Consider the following 27,959-nt stretch of genomic DNA (forward strand, 5'->3'; position numbering starts at 1 on the left):
AATAATAAAACAATTATATCACTAATTTAAATGCATCCAATGAAATCTAAACACCTGAGCAATTTGATACCTACCATCCTCCATTTTAAAACTATAAGAATAGCATTTTCCTTTCTTATATAAAATGTTAGGGGCACCTGGGTGGCTCAGTTGGTTAAGGATCTGCCTTCAGCTCAGGTCATGACCCCGGGGTCATGGGATCAAGCCTCGCATTGGACTCCCTGCTCAACGGGGAGCCTGCTTCTCCCTCTCCCCACCCCCTGCTGCTCATGCTCTCTCGCATCAAATAAATAAAACAAAATAGGGGCGCCTGGGCGGCTCAGTCATGATCCCGGGTCATGATCCCAGGGTCTTGGGATTGGGCCCCACATTGGGCTCACTGCTCAGCAGGGAGCCTGCTTCTCCCTCTCCATCTGCTACTTGTGCTCGCTCTCTCTCTGTCAAATGAATAAATAAAATCTTTAAAAAAATAATAATAAAAATAAAATAAAGTAAAATGTTACTTCTTTTTTCCCTTGAATTGTATTTCTCTTTCTCCTCCCAGTACCTTATTTTAGCATAATTTCTTTTATCATACTTAGGAATAATCCTGTAACAAAAATATGCATAGGAATTATTTTTTATTTACTTAAAGTATTTCCTTTAGATTGAATTCCTGTTAGTAGTATTAGTAATATACAGTAGATGAAAACAATGCAAATATATTACAAATTTTGATAAGTAAACACAAAAAACATAAAAAGGAACTTCCTTTTTTGGAGTTGCAGGTCTTAATAAGATGTACGAAAGAGGGCATCCACCTTGATAAAAGGAAGCTTCACGCTTGATGCCAGTGTTTTCACTATCCCTTTATTGGAACCCTGGAGAATTTTATACCTCAAAGAAACAACAGTAAGACTCGGGATGAAAGAGAAGTTTGGCTTTTTCTTCTGTCAACTGTAAGAAGGATCAGGACTACTGTAAGAAGGGAGGGTAGAAAAGAAGGAAGATCACGCGGGTGTTGTCTTCAGACAAATCAATTTCAGAAAAGAGGATAAATGAATGTTGAGGACCAGGAAACGGATTCTCTTACAACTACCCAGCCTAGATACCTCCAGACATGTACCGCAGTCTGAAGACAGGTGCTGTTAAGTGCTGTAAAGTACACAGCTAGGTTCATTTATTGGAACTCAATAAATGTTTGTCGCATTAAAATAGCTTAAGAAAAACTGTCAGTCACTAAGAACATCTATGTTGTACTGATTTGCTTGCTTGCTTGCTTTTTTTTAATCAAATGATTAAGTCTGCTATAGGGATTAGGTGAGATGATGAATGTAAAACCCTGAAAACAGTAAGACAGTAAGACTCAGTGGATGTTACCTACCATTAGGCAAATCTTACTACTTTTTCCCCATCTGTGATACATTTATTTAAGTAAGATTAAAGCCTTATTCAGATATGACGGTATGATTTATTTTTTAAAACATACATATAGCTCATGAGGCCCCTGGGTGGCTCAGTCGTTAAGCATCTGCCTTCGGCTCAGGTCATGATCCCAGGGTCCTGGGATCGAGCCCCGCATCAGGCTCCCTGCTCCACGGGAAGCCTGCTTCTCCGTCTCCCACTCCACCTGCTTGCATTCGCTCTCTCACTGTGTCTCTCTCTGTCAAATAAATAAAATCTTAAAAAATAAAATAAAATAAAAAATAAAACATACATATAGCTCAGTCTGCCAAAGAGTAATGGTTCAGGACAGCTACCAGCTTGGTACCATTTCTATATATATTACGACTTTTACACCACAAACATACAGATTAATTTGAGAAAAACCAAAAGGCTTTTTATGAAAACATGGAAAAACGAAGTATGGCATTGGTGAAAATCTTATTTTTGACATTAGATGAAAAACCAGATTGATTTACCTTTTAAAAATTAATACAAACGCATTTAATTCTACAGGTAAAAAGCCTATTCAGACTTTCCTTTTAACTCATTAATGAGATAAGACTTCGATCTCCCAATATCTACTAAAAAAGATCTGTGAGGTTCACATTCAAGACAAAATGGCAGGAACTTTAGCCTATCAAATTAAACAGGTCAGAACCTGCTTTGTTTAAAATATTTCTTGATTTCTCTGTGTGCTAACTAACAAATTTGAATGGAATTGAAGAGACGTTAATTCCAACCTTATATGATCTGCTTCTACCTCTACTCCGCCCACTAGGGCGGATTATAGGGCAATAAGCAGTTACCAGGCTTAAGTAAGTTACTCCCTTTTCCCAAAAGTCTTTTGCCTCACTTAGAGCTCAAAATGTGGGAAACCTTATTGACCTGTTCTATGACACCATGCAAATAGGTACTTCTCCAAACCACAACAAAATTTGTACTGGCATTTGGAGAATAAATTTTTTTGAATTGTAATTCACATATTATAAAATTCACCCTTTTAAAAATGTACAATTCAGTGGTTTTTAGTATATTCAGAAGACAGTGCAATCACCACCACTGTCTAATTCCAGAATATTTTCATCACCCCAAAAAGAAATTCTATATCCATTAGCAGTCACTCTCCTCCCTCCCTCCTCTGTCAATCCCCCTCCTGTAGCTCCTAGCAACCACTCATCTACTTTCTGTCTCTATGGAGCTGCCTATTCTAGACATTTCATGTAAAAGGAATCATATAATATGTGGCCCTTTGTGCCTGGCTTTTTTTTTTTTCATGAGCCCAGTGTTTTCAAGGTTCAACCACACTGCTGCATCATCAGGGCTTCACCCTTTTTTTATGGCTGAAATATATTCCACTGTATGTGGAAAGACCACATTTTATTTATCCGTTCAACAGTTGATGGGCATTCAGGCTGTTTCCACTTTTTGGTTATTATGAATAATGTTGCTATGAACATCTGTGTACCTGTTTTTGTGTTAACATATGTTTTTGATTTCTTGGGTATATACCTAGAAGTAGAATAGGCGGGTCATATGGTAACTCTATGTTTAACTTTTTGAGGAACTGCCAAACTGTTTTTCCAAAGTGGCTATACCATTTTATATTCCCACCAGCAATGTATGAGGATTCCAGTTTGGAAAATAAGCTTTATTTCCCCAAATCTCTTCCTTTACAAACCTTCTGCCTTCCTTTAAAAAATGAGCATGAGGAAAATAAATGTTTTTATTTCACCATCCAATGTGTATTTCAACAACTAGCTTATTTTATAAAAACATAATCTCTAGGAAGAACATAAGCATTAAAAGGGAATGTAAATGGTATGGCTATAAAATATTGAAACTAGCTTAACCAACACACTAGAATATTCGCATCTCATAAATGAGTCCCATGCCCCCATTTAATTACATAAGGAGGTTATGTACCCATTCCACCTTTGGAAATTTCTGTTTTGAAATTACTTTCAAGGCTAGTTCATAAAGGCAGATAAAATCAGTCTTCTGATATCATATGGCCATACTCTTTTCCTTTCCAGGACGAGACACCATACTACCCCGCTTGATCACCCACCTAATTTGTTTCACAAACATGAGTCGAAATGATTCCTGACCACTTCCAAAACTCCAATCCAGCCTTAAAAAAAAAAAGGAATGAAGTAACAGGTTTTTTTCCCCTACCACTGAGAATAGTATTCAAAATGGAGTTTTAAAATGGATCTTATACTACAATTATACAAGTTATCATCATTGGGTAAGCTGGGAGAAAAGAACAGAGTACACTATGTACTATTCTGCAATTTCCTGTGAGTCTATAATTCTTTAAAAATAAAAAGGTTTTCAAATACAGATCTTAAAAGAGAGGCAGAATTTCAAAAGGAAAATGGGAAAAGCATGGAAACTACTCTGAGTAGGTCAAAAAGAAAAATGCAATCCACATCACAGGAATTACAGCTAGCCCAGATAAACCACAAAGTTCCTTCCCAGGTATAGTGGAAGAGAAGGCAGAAAACGAGTCAGACTACAGAGCATCCTGAATGTCAAGCTACAGTTTGGAACTCACCTTGTCCACAATGAGATACCCTTGGAAGATTTTTTGTAACCCATGAGAAAAATAAAGCCGGGCTTTTGAGAGATTAATATGGCAGCAGTGGAGAGGACAGACTGGAGGGCAGAGCCTAAAGGCAGAAAGATCAGTTACCATTACAGTAGCCCAGGCAAAGAAAGGTGCGAGGGGTTGGCCATAGAACCAGACCATATGGAGCTTAAAGACTTAATGCTCTGGACTCATCTATAAAGATCCCATATCTGGCATTCATTCTGAGCTCTAGATCATGACTACAATAAAGAAATCTCTTCTTGGGGCATCTGGGTGGCTCAGTCGTTAGCATCTGCCTTCAGCTCAGGTCATGATCCCGGGGTCCTGGGATCGAGCCCCGCATCGGACTCCCTGCTCTGTGGGAAGCCTGCTTCTCCCACTCCCACTCCCCCTGCTTGTGTTCCTGCTCTCGCTGTCTCCCTCGTCAAATAAATAAATAAAATTTTTATAAAAAAAAAAAAGAAAAGAACTCTCTTCTCTGAATCACTAAAAGGGAAAAGTTTTAACATTTCAATCTTCATCGGGCTTATAAGAATAAAGTTAAAAAGGCAGAAACAGCTCACTTAACATAAAACAAAACAAAACAAAAAAGGTCTGGTGGCAAGTAGACTTTCTAGCTTTGGACCGTATCCCTTTAAGCAAACGACATTAGAGGCTCTCTTCCACTTTGGGAGAAACTTCCTCCCAAAGACTGTACACTATCAGCCGCACTCTGACTACTTTAAGTAGGAAGCTTCATTTGTAATAGTAAACTTCTGGTTGAAGAGCCCACTGAGGTCCTCAACGAACAGTTCTCTTTCTCTAATGCCATATTTTCAGAAAGCAGTCATTTCCAGGAGCTGTGAGATGCTGACTGTTGAAATGCAGCAGAATCCAGGACTTTATTATAGGCTGAGCAAACAGTACAACTGACTGAATGTTTACTCAAGGCCCACTGCGTACTGGATACCGATGACACAGATGATTGCAACAGTCCCGCCTTCAGAGAAGTCACAGTCTACTGGGAAACATACACAAAAAAGTCAATGTAACACAAAGCACTTAATGCCATTACAGGGGTATGTAAGAGATGCTTTGATGATGATGATGATGATGATGATGATGATGATGATGATGATGATAACAACAGCCAATACTGATGAAGTACTTAGTCTATGCAGGTCCTATTCAGAGCATTTTTCCTATATTAATTCACGATCCTCACAACAAGACTAATATTATCCACTTTTTATAGATTGGGAAACTGAAGCACAGATTGGTTGAACACTTTTATCCCAGATCTGCAGCCACATGATTAACCATGCCAGACTGGCTCCTAACTCAGGGACTGAACTGCCCACCATAATGCCCCTTAATGAAGGACCAATTAATGTTGCTTGGAAGGGCAGTGCAGACCAAAGAGAGCAGAAGACAGTAGATGGCATCTTTGAGACCCACCACTGAAGGGCAACCAAGCATTCACCAGACAGACAAGCTGTCTGGGATGGAGGGTTGCTTATTTGCAGGGAGTGGGTCAGGGGACAGCACTCTAAGCAACAAGAATGAAGGAGGAGCAATACCAGGAGGGACCAAGCATCAGATTTAAGGGCAGTCAAAGAATAGTCAGAAGCATAATCTTCTCATGGAGGACTCCTAGTTTCCAGGGACAAGAGAGGAAGCCATCAAAGACTGAGGTGTTATAGGCCTTGCAGGCTTTATATTTCGGGTTAAGAGGGGCTCATCTGAGGCCTTTACTGCTGAGTGATGTGAAGAGATCTGCCTTCAATAAAGATAAATCTGGATGAAAGGGGGAAGGTGGCCCAGAGGCCAGGAGACCAATTAGGAGGTTACACAATAACTCTGTCAAGAAATGATAAGGAGTGGATGAATGTGAGCAGATGCTTCTGAAGTAGAACCAACAGTACTTGGTGACTAATTGCCTGTGGAGGGTCAGGAAACGAAGGCAGACGGGAAAAGCTGAGGCTCCTGTTCTAAGCGGGATAGGGCAAAAGGAAGATCAAATTTTAAGAGGAATAATAATAACACTGATAATAATCGTAGTGTTGGCTCTAATATTTTTCTTAGGTAAACTCTACCCTGCAATGTAAGGCTCGAACTCATGACCCTGAGATCAAGAGTCGCACGCTCTACCAACTGAGCCAGCCAAGCGTCCCTCTAACTTCTTAAGCTGTTACTACATACCAGCGCTATGCTAAATACTTTTACAAGAACAATCTCATTCGATGTTGAGAAGGTAAGTTCTATTACCGTCGCCCTTTCAAAAATGGAGAAACTAAGACTGGAAGAAAATAAGTCATTTATTTGAGGCCACAGCCACTAAATATTGAAGCCAGAGAAAGACTAAGACTCAGAGTTTAAAGCGTTTGGGGAAGTGTCCACGTGTGGGTCTCTAGCAGGCCACTGAATAGCTTTATGTGGACCTGAAGAAAGGTGGGAGTGCTAGAGGTACAGAGTTACAATAACAACACAACTACACTATGATTACTATTCCTGTTGCTATTATTTACTAAGCACTTGCTGTAAATGAGATACGGTTTGAATGTTTTACATACATGGTTTCATCTAATCGACACACTGAGGTGGGTGCTACTATCCTCATCCTTACAGAGAAAAAAACCAAGAGATGAAGTAAACCGTTCAGACTGCTCAGACAGAAAAGGATGGAATCTCACCCAAATGCAGGGCTTCCTGATTCAGATGAGGGAAGAGAAGAGGAAGTGGCGCAGAAGACAGGGAGGGAGGGAGGGAGTGCCAAGGACTGAATCCAGAAGAATCCCATCCCTTACAAAGCCGGCAGAGAAACGGAGTAGCAAAGGAGTTCATGAAGGAGTAGTAACACCAGGGAAGAAAAAGCAAACACGAAAGGCACTCCTGGTTTGAAAACTAAAGGAAATGTGTAAAAGAATAGGGTAGTTAGTGTCAAATGATTCACAGAACTCAGATAGAACCAGAGTTTAAATTGAGTAATAGGATTAGCAACAAGGCACTGAGAACCCTTCCGAGAGCAGTTCAGTGGATGTGCCAGGGCAGTAGGTGCGGAGGAGAAAGAGGTGACGTAGAGCTGGATGGTAAAAGAGAGGCACTGATAATAACAGTAATGATGCCTTGGGCGCCTGGGTGGCTCAGATGGTTAAGCGTCTGCCTTCGGCTCAGGTCATGATCTCAGGGTCCTGGGATCGAGTCCCGCATCGGGCTCCCTGCTCCTTGGGAGCCTGCTTCTCCCTCTGCCTCTCTCTCTCTCTCTCTCTGTCTCTAATGAATAAATAAATAAAATCTTTAATAAAAAAATAAAAATTAAAAAAAAAGAAAAGAAAACAGTAATGATGCCTTTAACATTTCTTAAGCTATTATTAAGTACCAGCTCTATGCTAAATACTTTTACAGGAACGATCTCATTTAATGTTAAGAAAAGTAAACTTTTCTGTAGGCTTTGTGGGTCACACATGGTCCCATATTTTCCTTTTTTTTTTTTTTTTAACAACCCTTTAAAAATGCAAAAAGCATGTTAGCTGGGTTATACAAAAAACAGGCCACAGGATGGATGTGAGCAACTGGCAATAGTCTCCCGACCCTCTCTGAGAGTGTGGTGGGGAAGAGCACAGACTCTGCAGTCAGACCGACTGCATTATTACCCAGCTCCTCACTCTCTGGGTGACCTTGGGCAAGTCACTTAACTTCTCTATGTCTCAGTTTCCTTCCCTGTAAAATGGGGATAACAACAGGAGCTACCTCTTCAGGTTGCCTGAAGGAGAAATAAATACAGATCAAGCACTTAGTTACTAAAGAAAAGTCTCATCAATATGGAGGAGCTGCTGGAGGATGGGCAGATGGAAGCGAGCCAAGAGAGAAGGAGAGATATTAAATGGAAAAGGATAATTAATTTCTTTTCAAGTCCCGAAGAAGAAGTGGAGGAACAGGATCAGGATAGTGCAGGTGAGTGCAAGAGAGCGGGCTCTATCCTACCTGCTGGTGAAAAGTAGAAACCAGTTTGGAGAGCAGCCGGCCAACTTCCATCAAAATTTCAAACGCATGGATCTTTTGATCCCCTCTCCTCTAAAACTTGGCTGTGCACATATACCCGAGCAAGGATAAAGCCATGGATGCAAGGCTGTTCCCCCTACAGCAGTGCTGGTAAAAATGAAAAAATGCAAGAGCTTACCAATCCATCAGCAGGGGAAAGGTAAAATAAAGTAATGCGCATCTATACAATGGGGTCTTCTGTAGTCCTTTAGAAGAAGGAGATAAATATGCAGACAGGGAAAGGTCTCTACCATTTAATTTCTTATTTCAACTTTTTATTTTGAGATCATTGGAGAGTCACATGCCACTTTAAAAAGTATTACAGAGAGAGCCCGTGTACCCTCAATGATGACAGCTTGCAAAACTACAGTTCAATACTAGAAGTTAATTTTTAATACAAAAGCAAACTCAAACGAGTGTGCATATTACACACACTCCCTCTTGTGTATATAAGCAACCATACACTCTGTACACTCCATGCATGTTCAGAAGATACACACTTTGCTGGCTCGGAGCCGACACCTCTGGAAAGTGAGAACGGGAAGGGAGGGAGAGGATGAAGGACACTCACTTTATGGACATTTTCACTACTTCTTCTTAGCCACCAAGTGCAAATACGACTTCTACGATAGAGAAAGTAAACAGGCAGAGGGATTAACTTTTGCAATAAACACAAGCACCTATTCTTTCCATCCAGGGGGTTGAGTGTGGGGAAGCAGAAGGGACGAAAACTGAAGACGCTCACGGAGGTTTCTATTTACTCAGTTAAGCGGAAGGGTCGGCGGATTCATTCTGTCACAGCCCACTGGCTGTTCTAGGCACTGGAGGATCAAAAATTAACCACACAGATGCAGTCTCTGAACCCCAGGAACTGAGAGCCTACCAAGAAAGGTGGACATTAACCAAATTACACAATCATAATTAGCATTATATTACAGCACAGCAGTCTAGAGCATGAGCTCCAAGGCCTAACTGCTGCGTGCAGATCCCAGCTCTGCTGCCAACTGGTTATGTGACTTGGGACAAGTGACTCAACACTCGGCACTTCAGTTTCCTCATCTATAAAATGGGGACAATTAGAGGTCCTATTTATTTCCCCATCTATCTAACCCAGAGGGTTGCCGTGAAGACTTTTTTTAAAAAGGCCATATTTAGAACAGTGCCCGGCACACAATAAACATCATATGTTTGCTATTATTGTTAGTCTCATTACTATTATTTCAGGGGGAATCTAATCTGTCTTCAGGCAAATGGAAGGTCAGGAAAGCCTCTTTGAGCAAGTGACATATAAATTAAGTTCCAAAGATGAATATGAATTAAAAAGCAAAAGAGAAAAACTGTCTGTCAGAGGGCAGGACGGACACAAAGACCCTATGCTAAGAATGAGTGTGGCATGTTAAGAATCTGACAAAAGGCCAATGAATCTGGGGCTCAGAGAGGCGAGAGAGGAGACTGGACAACTAAAAAGGGCATGTGAAACTTAGGAATTTTATCTTTATCTGAGTAACAGAAGGTATGATACAAGAAATAACAGATTTCTGGGTTTTTCTTTCTTTTTTTTTTTTTTAAAGATTTTATTTATTTCTTTGACAGAGAGAGACACAGCAAGAGAGGGAACACAAGCAGGGGGAGTGGGAGAGGGAGAAGCAGCTTTCCCTCGGAGCAGGGAGCCCGATGTGGGGCTCGATCCCGGGACCCCGGGATCATGACCTGAGCCGAAGGCAGACGCTTAGCGACTGAGCCACCCAGGCGCCCCATGAATTTTCTTTTTTTTTTTTAGGGTCACTTTACTGGACTATGGGGTCTTCTGTGATAGAGGGAGGTGAGCGTGAGCTCACCAAAAATGGGTCAAGATTTGGAAAGAACAGTCATTCTGGTGAAGGAGAAAAGAAATCAGCTACAGGCAAAGAGGGCTACTAACAAGAATAAGAAGCACAGATGAGGGCAGAACTCACATGCTGGTAACTGAACAAATAAACACGATTCCATCATTTCTTCAGGCCCTAAAGCGGGAACACAGAAAATGGGCAGCATTGTTAATCCACAGCTGGAGATGGGTATGGCGTGGGGGACAGAAGAACTGAGGATACGTATGACTCATTGAAAGTGACCAACTATGTCCACGTGGACGAAAGTGATGCCAGGAAGAATGTCATACATTTGGAGACAGGCAAGATTTCAGGGGTTGGAGGCCTCCGTGAAATCGGAGAGTAAGTTCAGCAAGTGGCAGAACTAAAAAGACAGGAAACTGTGTTCACAGAGCAAATTTCCAAATTTATGATTTCAGAGGTGGCAGTCTGACCGGCCCCAGGAATAGATTGCTACAGACAAGTGGAGAGACAGACAGCTGAAGTAAAGATCAAGCCAGAATGAGATGAGGATGTTGGACAAGCAACCAACGTAAACATTAAAAAGACAAGCGATCAGGGAAGGAGTAAGAGTAAACTATTTATAAGGACCAGGAATTAAATTTTCAGTTACATTCTTAAATACAGCACCATAAGGAATGTGTTGTTAAGTATCCAGAATAAAACAGGCATGCCTTGCTAATAACAAAGCTTCATCTATTTATTTAGTCAAATAATTTTCAAAGACTCCCTGAATACCATTCCTGAAAAAAAGCTCTCAGAAAGACAAAAAAGAGGAAACTTTCTTAACTTGATGATTATCTGTTACAATTCGAGGGCAAGCATCACCATAATGGTAAAAACTAAAGACACAGACAAGCCAAAACCTGCGAGAAAATCTTTGCAAAACATGTATCTGATAAAAAAAAAAAAAAAAAAAGAAAGAAACCACCCATGCATATATCTGATTTAAGGACAGGTATCCAAAATATTCTAAGAACTCTTAAAACGCAATACTAAAAAAACAACCAACCACCACAGAAAACAATTAAAAAATGGGCAAAAGATCTAAACCTCACCAAAGAAGATATACACAGATAGCAACTAAGCATGTGAAAAGATGCTCAACATCCTATGTCACTGGGGAATTGCAAATTAAAACCACAATGAGATACGGCTCACCCCTATTAGAGTGGCAAAAATCCAAAGCCCCGACAACACCAAATGCTAGCAAGGCCGTGGAGCAACAGGAACTCTCATTCACTGCTGGTGAGAATGCAAAACCAAACGGCCACTTTGGAAGACAGTCTGGTGGTTTCTTACAAAACTAAATGTACTCTTACCATATGATCCAACAATCACGCTCCTTTGTATTTACCCAAAGAGTTGAAATGCGCACGTGGATTTTACAGCGGCTTTATTCATAACTGCCAAAATGTGGAAGTAATCCAGATGTTCTTCAGTAGGTAAGTGGATAAACTAGGGTACATCCAGAGAAGAGAATACTATCCAGTGATAAAAAGAATGGAGCTATCAAGCCACAAAGAGACGGGAAGGAAGCTTAAATGCACACTGCTAAGTAAAAAGTAGCCAATCTGAAGAGGCTACCTAATGTACCATTCCAACTATATCACATTCTGGAAAAAGAAAAATTATGGAGGGAGAGGGAAGGAGATGACTGGGGGGAGCAGGGGAAATGCCTAAGGCAGTGAAACTATTCTTTGTGATACTATAATGGTAGATACATGACATCATGCATTTGTCCAAACCCACAGAACTATACAAAATAAATGTGGACCCTAATGTAAACTACAGACTTTAATTAATAATAACATATCAGTATCAGCTCATCAACTGTAACAAATGTACCCCACTAATACAAGATGTTAATATTAGGGGAAAAGGGGGAAGGACGGAGGTAAAGGGATATCTGGAACTCTCTGTACTTTCTGTTCAACTTTTATAAATCTGCTCAAAAAATAAAGTCTACTAATTTAGAACAAAAACTAAAGGTATTACCATTTGAGTCACGCAAGAGAAAATAATGTCCGATATTGGTGAGGAAATCTATTCAAGAAATTTAGGGTGCCAACTCTGCCTGGGCTGGGTCTGGCTCTTCTACCTACTGGTAATGTCTTATGACTTGTGATCAAGTCATAAACTTCTCCAAATCTGTTTCTCTACTGGTAAACTAGGAGATCATCATCATCGTGGAGTTAAGAAGATTAACTGAGTTCATACACATAAAGCACTAAGAACAGTGACTGGAATTAAGTGTAACAAATATTAGCCCCCTGTTACTCAAAGGTCTATAAACCTATAAATCAACATCACATGGGGTCTTGTCAGAAATGCAGACTCTCAGGCCTACCCCAGACCTACTGAGTCTGCATTTTTCTTGACACACCATCTTTTTTTTTTTTTAAGTTTTTATTTAAATTTCAGTTAGTTAACATACAGTGTAATATTAGTTTCAGGTGTACAATACAGTGATCCGACAATTAAATACAAGACCCAGCGCTCATCACAAGTGCACTCCTTAATCCCCTTCACTTATTTCACCGATCCCCCACAACCTGCAGTTTGTTCTCTATAGTTAAGAGTCTATTTCTTGATTTCCTTCTCTCTTTTTTCCCTTTGCCCGCTTGTTTTGTTTCTTAAATTCCACATGAGTGAAACCGTATGGTTTGTCTTTCTCTGCCTTATTTCACTTAGCCTTATGCCCTCTAGCTCCATCTGTGTCATTGCAAATAGCAAGATTTCATTCTTTTTTATGGCTGAGTAATATTCCATTGTGTGTGTGTGTGAAAAAAAAAAAATATATATATACATACATACACACACACCACATCTTCTTTATCCATTCATCAGTCAATGGACACTTGGGCTGTTTCCATAATTTGGCTATTGTAGATAATGCTGCGGTGCACATCGGGGTGCATTTATCCCTTTGAATTAGTATTCCTTATTCTTTGGGTAAACATCTAGTAGCACAATTGCTTGAATCAGCATTTTAATAAGATCCCTCAGGTAATTTCTGCACACATAAAGTTGAGAAACACTATATTAGATGGTATTATTATCACCATAACTATTCTTCAACATTGTCACTAAAAAAGGAGCATAAGCATTGGGAGAGTCCAAATTATTATTTGCTCATGATTATGATTAGTCTACTTTAAAAAGAGAGGGAGAATCAACTGTAATAGTTAAAGAAATTTCAAAATATTCTCTAAAGTGACTATAATTAAAACATGTAGTACAGGTACACAGATAAGCACCGTCTGTCAAAAGTATATGTTAAGGGGCGCCTGGCTGGTTCAGCAGGTAGAGCATGCAACTCTTGATCTCGGGGTTGTAAGTTCAAGCCCTACATCAGGTGCCGAGATTACATTAAAAATAAAATCTTTTTAAATAAATAAGATTCTATGTTAACAAGACCATTTCAAATAAGTATGTAAGTGATAAACTATTAGGACAACTGACTACCAAAATTTTTTTTTAAATCCAGATCCTTATCTCACATTATACTGAAAATACATTCCAAGTGGATTTAAAACCTAAATATTAAAAATAAATTTACAAAGCACTAGAAGAAAACTTAGAGAACTTTTATTGTTCAGATGGGTACCTGCACTCCTGAGAATACCATAAAACCCAGAAGTCCCAGCAGAACAATACAGAGAGGATGAGCATGGCCCCTGCACAAGGATGACACACAAATTCGTGAAATGTTCCATATTTTTTATACAGACATGTAAAAAAAAAATAAGTAAAATAAAACCTTTTAAATAACAAAAGATATACCACAAAAGTTAAAAGTTAAGACAAATTATACGAGAGAAAATACTTACACCATACATAATGAAGCATTAATAACCATATAGGACTTTTTAAAGTCCTACACATGATTAAGAAAATGAATAGTAACATTTCAAAAAACTAACAGAAAAGTGGGGGGTGGGGGAAAGTAAAGTAGATTTTATATATGTAAAGAGACTGAATTATAAAAGCTGCAATAGCACAAAATAAAATAAACCCCCCAAATCCACCTACAAATATTTGCATGTGCACTGAAAAAGATATGGAAGAACATATACCAAACTGTTAACAGTTATTTCTAGAGAGTAAAATCGGGAGTGGAGCAAGCACTTTTTCCTTCATAAATTTCTATACACTGAACTCTTTACAATGAACATGCTTTTTTTTTTTTTTAACTTACCTCTGTTTAATTATAAAAGAAAAAAGTACTGAGAGTTTTAACTTTAAAGGCAAACATTTTCACAAGCTTCCTGGTTTTCTCAACAAGGACTTAACCCCAAAAGCTTATAACATCTGGAAAATATATTTTTGTTATCAAAACTTTCCTAAAAATCCTTTAAGTAAAAATATGCCAACTTCTCCTCCCCAAAGGGACCACAATGTTCAATTTCTAGTGGCCCTCTGTTCAAAGCTAGTTCCAACCTAATTTCCAAAAGCAGTGTCTAAACCAGACAAGAAATTTAGCAACATAACACAGAATATCGAAATGGAAACCACATGTCCAAAATATGCCTAATAGTAACAGACAGCAACTGTAGAAGAGTAACTGCAAGTAACTCCATATTCACTTCAGTTTCAATTCTGAATCATTTCTCGGTCACTAAACTGGAAAAAAAATTTTTTTCAGCCATTTGTCATCTCTGACTAAACACAGGCTTCAGCCCCCAAATCACTAAGTGTAGAGAAGTACATGCCCTCAAGAAGACTGCCAATGGAAGGGTTTTTCCAGAAAAAGTGGTTCACATACACAGCAGGAAAATCCTGTACTACAGGGAACTCGGTTACCACCTGAATTCCCTCAACTAATTTGGAAACTACTGGAAGTAAATGACTAAGAAGTAAAACATACAAGGAAAGATGAAAAAAGTATTCTTACATATTGAAAGCCACATAAAGTGGTTCAAGTTGCTTTTTAGTTGCCTTTTGCTGAAGTTAGAATATTAAATTCTTCTGCTCTGTGCGAATCAGAAAGTAGCTTTACTGGTTTGTTACACAAAATTTTCAGCTACTATAATGAATTACATGACTACTTAAAGGTTGTTGTTTTTTGGTTTTTTTTTTTTACTACTTACACTTAACAAAATGTACTACATGTACATCTGCCCAATACTAACTATTCTTCATGTCATTAGACCTGAATTGATTAAAGTGATAAAAACCACCAGTTCTTGGAACTAAATACCCTCCCCTTTCCCTAAAACTGTCACTCAAACATGATGAATCTAAAACAATCAGTAGCCATGTCTCAGAAGATACGAACATAACTACAATGAAGCCATAAATTAGTGAGGTTGGCATTCTCCCCACAAAGGAAAGAATAGATTCATTACCTTTCACCATACATGTAACAGGCAGAGTCTCTTGGTTTCTAGAGCATCCACTAAGCAGGGCAACATCTTCTGCTCAATGTAAATTCAGCTGCCCGGATATTTGCAACCAAAACAAACTGCAGGATCTAGTTTCTTTTTTCAAAAGGTAAACAATCCCTCTGGCCAAATTTTTTGATTTGCCAAAAAAAGATGTGAGTGAAAAAGAAATGATCAGGAGGACAGCATACCCAGGTTTTAAATTCTTAGTTAAGGCTCTTAAGATTTCTCGTCTTTTAAGAGAAGGACATACCTTGTCAGTAATGTTAGATATTGCACACTCCGTGTCTTGTATTCAGCCAAAAAAACCTCTTCAGGTACACTGATAATTTTATCATATACCCGCGAGCATGGTATCAAGAAGGTCTAGGAAAAGCATGCAGTAAGAGTGCAGCATTGAGAATTCATAGAGAGACCGATCAAGAGAAAGCAGGTTCAGAACAAAGGTCAAAGTCCTTCAGTATTTGTAATACTGAAATCACCTCTGTGCTGAGACTCAAGCTTCCTCTCCAGTATAATCTGTCAGTAACTACCAAGAAATTTTTTTAAACAACTGAGAGTGCCTGTTTTATCTAATTTATAACATACTTCATTATCATGAGACACCAAAAATTATACAACCTTATGCCTTTGCCATTATCTCTTAAAGTATTTGAAATGGAAACAGCATACTATTTACTGCCTCCCAATCTTAACTCCTTTTTCTTCATTCTTGGAGACAACTGACTCTCAAAACTGGATAATAAAGGCTGGTTCACCACTCCTCCAATTCAGCTACAAGGCATTTTATCCTCAGTAGTAGGTTAGGATTTAACAAGAGCTTACATTTCTTTTCTACTGATAAGCAGTACCACAAATTAGGTATGTTCTCTTAATGAACTTTATACTTTATGATTATTAGCTACTACACAGATCTTGATTTGTGGATTCTTATACCTACAGCAGCCCCTTTAGAAAAAGCACCTTTTTAAAATAGAACTTACGTTCTTTCACAGAAAAGGATGGGTAATTAATTAGTAATTAAACAGCTTACAAATTGAGTTCTCTGGAAACACTCAAAATATTATTAAGTAACATATCTGTGGGGCGCCTGGGTGGCTCAGTCAGTTAAGCATCTGCCTTCAGCTCCGGTCCTGGGATTGAGCCCCGCATCGGGCTCCCTGCTGGGCAGGAAGCCTGCTTCTCCCTCTCCCACTCCCCCTGCTTGTTCCCTCTCTCGCTGTCTCTCTGTCAAATAAATAAATAAAATCTTATAAAAAAAAAAAAGTAGGGGTGCCTGGGTGGCTCAGTCGGTTAAGTGTCTGCCTTCGGCTCAGATCATGATCCCAGGGTCCTGGGATCGAGCCCCGCATTGGGCTCCCTGCTCTGTAGAGAACCTGCTTCTCCCTCTCCTCCCCGGTTGTACTCTCTCACTGTCTCTCCTTCTCTCTCTCAAATAAATAAAATCTTAAAAAATAATAATAAAAAAAAATAAAAAGTAATATATCTGCACTGCATTTGACTTCTAATTGCTAGAAAATTTGTGCTTGAGAAAATTCAGGAATCGATCCCATAGAAAATAATTTGTCTCTAGTGATTCTTACCCAACATAAAAATGAAATATGGTTTGACTTCCTGCCTTGGTTTGGTCTGATAAATTCCAAACGAATTTATTACCTTAAAAAATGAAAAGACAGGATGAAGACTAAATGCCAAAAGCACAATTTTATAAAAGAGCAAATGGACAAACTGGAACTCAATAAAAATTCTTGCTCTTAAAAGACACTGTTGAGGGGATGAAAAGATAAGCTGCAGAATGGAAGAAAATCTTTGCAAAGCATTTATCTGATAAATGACTTGTGTCCAGAATATACAAAGAATTCTCATTGCTTCTCGGCCTTTTGGCTAAGATCAGTGCAGAATATACAAAGAATTCTCAAAACTCAACATTAAAAAAATAAACCACCCAATTTTTAAAAACAGGCAAAAGTTTTGAACAACTACTTCACCAAAGATATACAGCTAGCAAGTCAGTCCATGAGAAGATGTCAATATCATTAGTCATGAAAAAAATGTAAATTTAAATAAAGCACAAGATAGCATATACAACTATCAGAAGGGCAAAAATTTTCTCATCCTAGCGTTGGTGAGGATATGGAGCAACTAGAACCCTCATACACTGCTAGACAGAATGTAAATTTATACAGCCACCTTGGAAGACAATTCGGCAGCTTCTTAAAAAGCTAAACACACACCTACCAGCCATATGACCCAGTCCTCCCACTCCAAGGTGTTTACCCAAGAGAAATGAAAACATAAGTCTACCCAAAGTTCCACATCAAGTCCCTAGTAGCTTTATTCACAATAGCCAAAAACTAGAAACAATTCACATGTTCATCAATAGAAAAATGGATAAACAAATCCTGTTATAGCCATATAATGAAACATTACTCAGATTCACCACTCAGCAATAAAAAGTAACAAACTACTGATAGAGACAACAACAGTGAATGAATCTTTTTTTTTTTTTTTTTTTAAGATTTTACTTATTTGAGAAAGAGAGAGAGCACATGCATGAGCACAGGGAAGGGCAGAGAGAAAAGGAGAAGCAGACTCCTGCTGAGGAGGACACTGGGATCATGACCTGAGCTTACCTGAATGAGCCACCCAGGCACTCCCAACAGTGAACAGATGCTGAAACCTCCTGGTTAAGGTCATTTACATGAAATTCCAGAATAGGCAAAGATAACCTATAGTGAGAGCAAATTAGGGGTTTTCTGGGGCTGAAGGCGGGAGTGGGAATGAATGCAAAGGGCACTAAAGGAACTTTTTGGGATAATAGCAAAGTTCTACATGTTGATAGTGTGGTCATTACATGACTGTATATATTTGTCAAAATGCAAATTGTATACTTAAAATGGTTCAATTTTATTGAATGCAAATTATGTCTTAAGTTGATTAAAATGTTATTTTGGGGGGGAAATCTATAAAATTATAGTGTTTCTTAAGATGTTTATAGTACCGGGTGCCTGGGTGGCTCAGTTGGTTGAGCGACTGCCTTCGGCTCGGGTCATGATCCTGGAGTCCTGGGATCGAGTCCCGCATCGGGCTCCCTGCTCGGCGGGGAGCCTGCTTCTCCCTCTGACCCTCCCCCCTCTCATGTGCTCTCTGTCTCTCTCATTCTCTGTCTCAAATAAATAAATAAAATCTTTTAAAAAAAAAAAAAAGATGTTTATAGTACCTTCCACTAGATTAGTTTCAAATCTTGACACTCTTACAAAGAAGCTCAGAAAAGGCTGGGATTATTATCCCATTTTATAAACTGCAGGGGCAGAAGGGAAACAGGATACATAGCGGTAGCAATCAGAAGCATGAGTCCGGGGCATAACATTACAGTGGGCAGATTTATCAATGGCAATCAAACTACCACCCAACAAACTGGCAGGACGGGGGGAAAAAAGTGCTGGGTCTTGAACTGCTGGGGAAAAACTGGCTAGAACCACATAAAAAATAAAGAACAAATATATATATTCCCAGGAAGAAGGTAGGTAAGAAAAGGCAAGAAATGCCTAGGGTCAACATTACCTATATGTACCACACATCTCAAAAAAGAAAACCAGTTGTGTGGAAAACAATTACTTTTAAATAAGTAAAGTGTGTAGAAGGAGCTCAGAACCCAATATATCAGATCTGAACCCAGATCTGCCAATGACTCACTCACATTTTATTAAGGTCACTAACTCTGAGTACCTCGATGTCCCTTTTATTTTTTTTTAAAGATTTTATTTATTTATTTGACAGAGAGAGAGAGAACAAGCAGGGGGAGCAGCAGAGGGAGAGGGAGAAGCAGACTCCCCTGCTCAGCAGGGATCCCGATGTGGGACTCGATCCTAGGACCCTGGGATCATGACCTGAGCCGAAGGCAGATGCCTAACTGACTAAATCACCCAGGCACCTCCCTCCCTTTTTAAAAATAGAAATATTAATTCTGGTCCCTGAATAGTCCTTTGGGGCACTACAGAAATAAAGAATTTATGTGAAAAAGAATTTTAAAATCATATAGTCAAGTTATATTCTCTGTGCAAAAGCATGCAACTAATAATATACTATATTATCATCAAATCAAATTAATAATTAGGTACCTTAAGAGTCAAAAATGGCTCCCTATAGCCTATAAGATCAAGTCCAAATGCCTCAGCTAAAAAATCATGTCCTTTATGAACCCAGCCCATCCAATTTATCTAAAATATACCAATCTAGGGGTGCCTGGCTGGCTCAATCTGCAGAGCATGCAACTCTTGATCTTGGGGTTGTGAGTTTGAGCCCCACAGTGGGTGTAGAGACTACTTAAAAATAAAATCTTTAGGGACGCCCGGGTGGCTCAGTCGGTTAAGAGTCTGCCTTCAGCTCAGGTCATGATCCCAGGGTCCCGGGATCGAGCCCCGCGTCGGGATCCCTGCTCAGCGGGGAGCCTGCTACTTCCTCTGTCTGCCACTCCCCCTGCTTGTGCTCTCTCTCGCTCTCGTGCACACACTCTTTCCCTCTCTCTCTGACAAAATTTTTTTAAAAAATAAAAAATTAAATTAAATCTTTAAAACGATGATGATGATGATGATGATGATAAAATAAGGGGTTCCTGGCTGGCTCAGTCAAAAGAGCATGCAGCTCCTAATCTCGGGGTCATGAGTTCAAACTCCACATCAGGAGTAGAGATTACTTAAATATTTTTAAAATAATTAATTAATAAAATACACCAATCCAAATTCATCCACTCTCCCTCAAACATAGTATTTTCCTTCCCTAGACATGCTGTCCCCATACTCAGCAATCAGCAATCCAACTCCTATATTTTGTTTAAAGGTGATCCCAAAGTCCACTGGCCTAATAAAAATTTTGCTTATCCTGAAAAACAAACAAACAAACAAACAAACAAAACTTCTTATCCTTAATCCAGTGTTCTTTCGGTGCTTAATCAGCACTATAAAATATGGCATTTAATTTTATGCCGTTATTTTCCTATTCTCTAATTATATTTTGCTTTTTAAACCTTACTACCTTCACCTACATAAAAAGACGCATCTTACAGATAGAATGACTTCTGTCGTAACTTCCCACACTGTAGCTCTCTCAGTGATGCTGCACTACGGACAGATTCAAACTTGAAGGGACGGAAAGCTGCACTGCATTCCATCTGGGCAACGTCGGCAGCAATCTGGGCACTTACTTGTCCTATCTGGAGTCAAGCTGGAAGAAGGCAGAAGGGAAGGTTTGACACTTCTACCTCTAAGTTGCTGGGCGTTTGGTTTTCTGTGCAGTTCTTTTTCGTTTCTTTTTTTTTTTTTTAAGATTTTATTTATTTATTTATTTATTAGAGAGTGAGCGAGAGAGAAACAGCATGAGAGAGGAGAGGGTCAGAGGGAGAAGCAGGCTCCCCGCTGAGCCGGGAGCCCGATGTGGGACTCGATCCCAGGACCCTGGGATCATGACCTGAGCCGAAGGCAGTCGCTTAACCGACTGAGCCACCCAGGCGCCCTCTTTTTCGTTTTTATTATGGAAACTTTTAAACCTACACGAGTAGAGAGAAACAATATAATGGTCCTCCTGGACCCATCAGCCAGCCACAACAATTATAAATAAATGGCCACTGGACTCTAGACTCCTGACCACTTCTTCCTCTCCTCAGCAGACCCCAGATACCATATTATGTTATCCCTCTGTACTTCAGCATATATTTCTTAAGGTGAGTACTCTTTCTTTTGAAAATAACCACGATATTATCATTCCACCTAAAAAGATTGTAATTGCTTGACATCAAATATCAGTCAATGTTCAAATCTCCCTATTGTCGTGTAATTCTTTTTAACAGTCAGTTTGTTCAAGTCAGGAACTAGGATTACTTCAAGAGGAAAAATGGTTTCCTTTTCTCCTGCTCCATGGTCTTCAATTCAATACACTCATCGTCTCAATTTTTAAGTGTAGGCAGACAAGCATTTCCTTTTCCCAGTACCTTCTGCTCTCCTCCTCAATAAAGAAAATATTCCTTCTTATTCCCAACACTGAAGTGCCATTACCTCAGAGCTTTTAGCACATTCAGAAAAACATTTAATTCAATGATCCAGCCTCCTTCCTTTACAGTGAAGTTGCCATATTTCACTTATTACTCAGGAAGAGTTTTGAGTTCTAACATTATATAAATATAAATAATGTAGGCCCCATTAAGAGATTATTTCCCATTTGTATTAATCTTTTTGAGGAGCTCAATTTTAAATTTTAATTTACAACACTATCTGCTTCCCATTTTAAGTGAGTTAATAAATAGTTGGTGGGACATCTAAGCCTAAAAGATTACAAGCAGAGTGCTAAGAGATCAACATTAGCCAGGAACTTCATCCCTCATTAGTCACAAGGGGAACCAGATAAGAAGGTGTGCAATATCAGCTCAAATACAAATTCCCCACTAGAAAATAATACAAATGCAGGGCGCCTGGGTGGCTCAGTTGGTTAAGCGACTGCCTTCGGCTCGGGTCATGATCCTGGAGTCCCTGGATCGAGTCCCGCATCGGGCTCCCTGCTCGGCAGGGAGTCTGCTTCTCCCTCTGACCCTCCCCCATCTCGTGCTCTCTCTCTCTGTCTCATTCTCTCTCTCAAATAAATAAATAAAATCTTTAAAAAAAAAATAAAAAAAAAAGAAAATAATACAAATGCGGATAGTGAATCAGTGGAGTCATTTTCGTTCATCTTCAACACAGATTAAGAGAAACAGCAAACAGGCAAACAACTGGGAAGATTAAATTTTTTTTAACAAAAGCATAGGAGTGCCTGGGTGGCTCAGCTGGCAACATCCGACTCCTGATTTCAGCTCAGGTCATGATCTCGGGTTGTGAGATCAAGCCCCGCATCGGGCTCTGCGCTCAGCTCTGCGTGAGATTCTTTCCTTCTCTCTCTGCCCCTCTCCCTGCTCGCTTGCTCTCTCTAAAATAAATAAATAAATCTTTTTTAGAAATAAAAATTAAAAAATATAAAAGCATAACCGTCACAATGACTTCTAATGTAACTTGGACATTCAGCAGGGCAGGGTGAATCAAAACACTTCTTTCACCCACTTTCTTGGGCTCAGGGTTATGGAGGAAAAAAAGGACAGGACTGCCTCTGCCTTTAAGGAACTTACGCTCCAGGGGGTGCCTGGTGGCTCAGGCATTAGCGTCTGCCTTTGGCTCAGGTCATGATCCCAGGGTCCTGGGATCGAGCCCCTCATCGGGCTCCCTGCTCTGCAGAGAGCCTGCTTCTCCCTCTCCCACTCCCCCTGCTTGTGTTCCCTCTCTCGCTGTGTCTCTCTCTGTCAAATAAATAAATAAAATCTTAAAATTAAAAAAAAAAAAGGAACTTACACTCTAGCTGGTAAGATGAGACTAAGACACTTCAACAATCAGCCCACAGTATGAGATGTCACTAAGCACTACATTGTGTGAATCAAATTTAAAGTACTGTAGCTCATGGAAGAGATGGGTCAGCGAGGGCTAAAGAAGTCCAGGAGGATTATATAAAGGTCAGAAGAATAGCTAAACCTTGAAGGCAGGTCAGGTTAGGAACCAGTAACACCAGGATAGACTGTAAGCTCCTGTGGGCAGAGACCATGGCTTTCTCTTGTTCACCACTCCCATCTCAATGCCTGCTACAGTGCCTGGAACACAGCAGACACTCAAATATTGGTGGATGACTAGAAGGATAAATAGAAGAAAGGAAAGAAGGGAAGAAACAAAGAACAGGCATTCCAGAAAAAAAAAATGTTTTAATGAAAGATTAAACGTGGCAATTTCATGAGACAGTGAGGAAACACATAATGGTGAGAAATTAGGTAAAACAGGTACACTGAACCCAAATCATCCATGGCTTTACAAGTTAGCCAAGAGAGATGTAAAACTGATCCCATATTATTAAGTACAAAAATGAACATATACAGAAAGCACATTCAGTTGCACTTCCGCTTTTTAAGAACACTAACGGTGCAAATGGCCATTTTTCCTAAGATGGTCATTCATCCTTGTAATATTCTAGGACATAACCTGGAAAATGTACTAACATTTCTCTAGAGAACTAATACCACTAGCTAATGCAGATGAATTTCTTTCCCTGAATATTTTTACTATCTGGAAATGTTCCTGGGTTATCACTAAGGTCAGTTTCTTTGATATTGTGTAATCAAATGCCTGAGACTCACCACAATTAAGTTGAGGGATAGGGGAGTGTAACCTAGCAGAAAGGCCAGTGACTAATGCTGAATCACAGCTTCCAGGTGATTATTTCACCAAACTGTCAACCTCCCATATTAACACTCCCTCACAATGGTCGTTGAAGTAAGTCAAAAGAATTATCCGGTAAGTATTCTCCAATATTTTGCAGGATAATGTTAAAGGATTGAGGGGAATAAAATCTAGTTGAGTCTGAAGTTTATAAGCCAAAATCTGTTAAGTCAAGAAGATTCTGACTCTCCCTCAAACTTCACAATAGGAGAATTCATAATTACAGTGAGTGGTCTTATTGTATATTGATTCCCCAGACATTCTACCACAAAAAAGTTCTAGGTCCTGGCTACCCCCAGCTACAGTCTTCTGGCAGCTATATTATCTCTACAGAGAAGACTTCAGAAAGAGCAATCTAATGCGGGACGAGGACACTGGAGAATTTTACTTAAAGCTACACATGCATGGCAAGAGCACGACTTTAATTTAAATTATATGCTTATTCAGAGTGAGTCTGGTCAGTTCTTAGCATCTCCACGGGTCGTTTTTTTCCCTAGCATTCCTTCCACTCTTTCAGCCTAAAGCATCTGTAACAGGCAAGGTACCTGGTTACATATTAACAGTTACAATGACAGTGACAGAATTCTGGTTATTTAGAATTCCATTGTTCAGTTTTGGTGCCTAATGCCTAGTATCATGGAAAGAACAAAAAGCACTGGAGTCATGCTGACCTACTTATAACTCTACCACTAAAAAGATATATGACCTTGGACAAGTTACATAATCGAACCTCAGGCTTCCTCAACTAGGTGTAACAACAGATTCTTTGCAAGGTTGTTGAGAGGTTAGCCTGCATTATATTAAGTATCCGGAACACGGTAAGCACTTAGCATATGGTAATTATGATGGAAGACTAATAACCCAGGCCTATACTCAAATTTCCAAATAGTATTTTTTTTTAAGATTTTATTTATTTATTCGAGAGAGAGAGAATGAGTGAGAGAGAACGTACATGAGAGAGAGAAGGGTCAGAGGGAGAAGCAGACTCCCCGCCGAGCAGGGAGCCCGATGCGGGACTCGATCCCGGGACTCCAGGATCATGACCTGAGCCGAAGGCAGTCGCTTAACCAACTGAGCCACCCAGGCGCCCAAATTTCCAAATAGTTAACCATATGACGAAAGCATGAATCATGCTGATTTTGTCCTCCATGATGCTCACTCTCTCCAGTCCAGATGTTGGCTGCCTTACCTACCCTCTTATATTTTCATCACCTAGTCTCTAGAAGAAGCCCCTCTCCCAGTACTCAGGTTTGAAGCCAAAAACGAGCAACATTACAGCCATTCCCTTGCCATTAGCATACTACCATCCCCTCCCTGACTCTGGGGTCTCTAGAAATCCTGTTTTGTTTATTGCCTGTTTCTGTTTTATGACCTCTGCCAAATGCACTCCCCTAACAGATCTTAAATAATGTTCCCCCCAGTCTGTCCTAGGGAACTCTGAGAGCCTCCAGTTTCTCTAAGAACCACTACGCTTTGGCTTGCCTTACTCTCCCATACTCCAAGGTGGCAGTCAACCTATGTTGCTCTGCCAGTGCCTAGATGCCTCTATGTCTGCGTCACAAGCGGATACCCAGCCCCTCTCTGCCCTGGCAAACAGGATGCTGATTTTAGAATGACAGGTACACTCTGAAACAAATAATGCAATATATGTTAAGAAAAAAAAAGAAGAAGAAGAAGAAGAAGGTAGCGGGAGGGGAAGAATGAAGGGGGGGAAATCGGAGGGGGAGACGAACCATGAGAGACTGTGGACTCTGAGAAGCAAACTGAGGGTTCTAGAGGGGAGGGGGGTGGGGGGATGGGTTAGCCTGGTGGTGGGTATTAAAGAGGGCACGTTCTGCATGGAGCTCTGGGTGTTATACACAATGAATCATGAACACTACATCAAAAACTAATGATGTAATGTATGGGGATTAACATAACAATAAAAAATTAAAGAAAAAAAGAAGATAGCAGGAGGGGAAGAATGAAGGGGGGGAATCGGAGGGGTAGACGAACCATGAGAGACGATGGACTCTGAAAAACAAACTGAGGGTTCTAGAGGGGAGGGGGGTGGGAGGATGGGTTAGCCTGGTGATGGGTATTAAGGAGGGCACGTTCTGCATGGAGCACTGGGTGTTATGCACAATGAATCATGGAACACTACATCTAGAACTAATGATGTAATGTATGGGGATTAACATAACAATTAAAAAATGGTCTGAAGAATGACAGGTACATCCCTCTCTCTTAAGCTTGACTCATCCAGTTTTATTTCATATTATTCTCCCACCACCACTTCCCTACATCCTGGCAGGAACATCCCCATTTTGGGTAAAGTGAAAAGATATCCAATGGGAGTCAGAAGACCTTGCTTCTTCTACCTCTACCTCTGCCCCTCAAACTAGTTCTGAAGGGATATCTACTGCCTTCTGCGTCAAATGCTGGACTTACCTCACAGGATTGCAGTAAGACTCTAATACAACATTTACGAACATGTTATACAGATCTGAGATACTATTACACCGTAAGAAGTTTCTACTATGACTTAAACCATTTACTTTTGAATATAAAACCGTAATATATTTCTTAAAATCCTCTAGTATTATTTATATTAGCAAGATTCAATATAACTCAGTCATCCACAAGGGGACCAACTTAAAAAAACAAATGATAACATTCTTTCATGGGAATACTGTAAAGCATTTCTTCTTAATCAGAAAACTCCTTACATAGTTCCATGTAATAATCCTCAAGATAGAATAGTGAAAAAAGACACAGACTAGTGTGTAGAATTTACTACAATTTGTTTTTAAAGAGGAGCACAGTAAATAGATATACACATTTACTTATATACACATAAAATATCTCAGGATATGTAAGACACTGAATATTGATTGTCTATGGGAAAGAGATCTGAATGGTTATAGGGTATGTGTGGGCAGGAAACTTTTCTCTGTATTTCACTCTTTTGTAGCTTGTAAATTTTTGAACCCCTAGATGGGGTTGGAAAAATCATCTCTTCGTACAACTATAAACCTAAGAAATAATAGGAACCATTAATGAGGATGACGGCACACCTGACAACTCATTTCCTGGGCCAGCCTCAACATCTCAGTTACCACCGCCTAACACAAACTATGTTCCCTTCCATGATCTCATTCCATCAAGTGACTAGAGTTAATTTATTCCTTCTAGTCAAACTTCCTGGGGTGCCTGGGTGGCTCAGTCATTAAGTGTCTGCCTTCGGCTCGGTCATGATCCCAGGATCCTGGGATCGAGTCCCGCATCGGGCTCCCTGCTCAGCGGGGAGCCTGCTTCTCCCTCTCCCACTCCCCCTGCTTGTGTTCCCTCTCTCGCTGTGTCTTTCTCTGTCAAATAAATAAATAAAATCTTTAAAACAAACAAACAAACTTCCTGACTTGCTAATTTTACGTCTGTGTGCTATGCACTTCCACACTCAACATTATTTATAAACTCCTAAAACTTACTGTCTTCAGAGTTCTACTGTGTGCCCTAGAAGGGACCTCTGGATCATAACATTTCCTACTTTCAGGGCTGGTTCAGGGATCCATTCCAATGCTAACTTTTCCGAACCAAAGACTAAGTTCTGTCTCTTAATTACTGAAGACTGACCACAGGATCCATGCAAATCATTAATCTGCGACTCAACGACTAGAAGGCTATGATGCAGGCCAACCCCCTATTTAGATGAGAGTAAATTATGTTAATATCCTCCAATGTGGCAGAAAAGTACTCCTTCCAAACCTTGTAAAATAACTCTTCCATGGGGTAAGACTGACGGAGGCAACACTCTCCCAAACCTAAGTTTTCAATGATATTGCCTTAAACTTGACTGTAATCAAGCTGGGATGACGTAACAGGACCTACAACACCGCTCCAAACAGCAGTAGGCGCTACCTCCATGCTCGCTCTCCTACGGCAGGCAGGTTATTTTTGGACCCAGCCTATGAAGTAGCACTTTGTTGACTATGAGCTTCAAACTCTGAATATTCCTTTCACATCCAGCCTTGGTTCTCACCTTCTGGCACAGAGCTCTAAAACCTCAATGGAATACCTGATGAAACTCTGGGTTACTTCCGTACAAGAAGGTCAAGCTTACAAAAGCTTTCTAACTGGGAAACCTCTTCAATGAAAGCATACAGAAATTTGCTGAATCCTTCTCTTCCCTTCTCCCTTTTTCCAACTGCTATTTGCTTTCCTTGGAGCAAATCTCCAGTCAAACACAAAAGCCAACCACCTGGGGCGCCTGGGTGGCTCCGTTGGTTAAGCGACTGCCTTCGGCTCAGGTCATGATCCTGGAGTCCCGGGATCGAGTCCCGCATCGGGCTCCCTGCTCGGCGGGGAGTCTGCTTCTCCCTCTGACCCTCCCCCCTCTCATGCTCTCTCT

At 40.0% G+C, this 27,959-nt stretch overlaps 1 protein-coding gene and 1 pseudogene across 5 annotated transcripts in view; one reads left to right on the top strand and one right to left on the bottom strand.

The window, feature by feature from the left end:
• SIK3 (SIK family kinase 3) overlaps window positions 1-27,959 on the bottom strand; it is a 245,049-nt gene that overhangs the window by 197,741 nt on the left and 19,349 nt on the right. The window lies entirely within an intron of this gene.
• On the top strand, window positions 13,556-13,631 carry LOC118013566 (annotated as a pseudogene).

Source organism: Mirounga leonina, unplaced genomic scaffold, assembly GCF_011800145.1.
Source record: "Mirounga leonina isolate KUSES-001 unplaced genomic scaffold, KU_Mleo_1.0 Mir_153, whole genome shotgun sequence".
NCBI lineage: Eukaryota > Metazoa > Chordata > Mammalia > Carnivora > Phocidae > Mirounga > Mirounga leonina.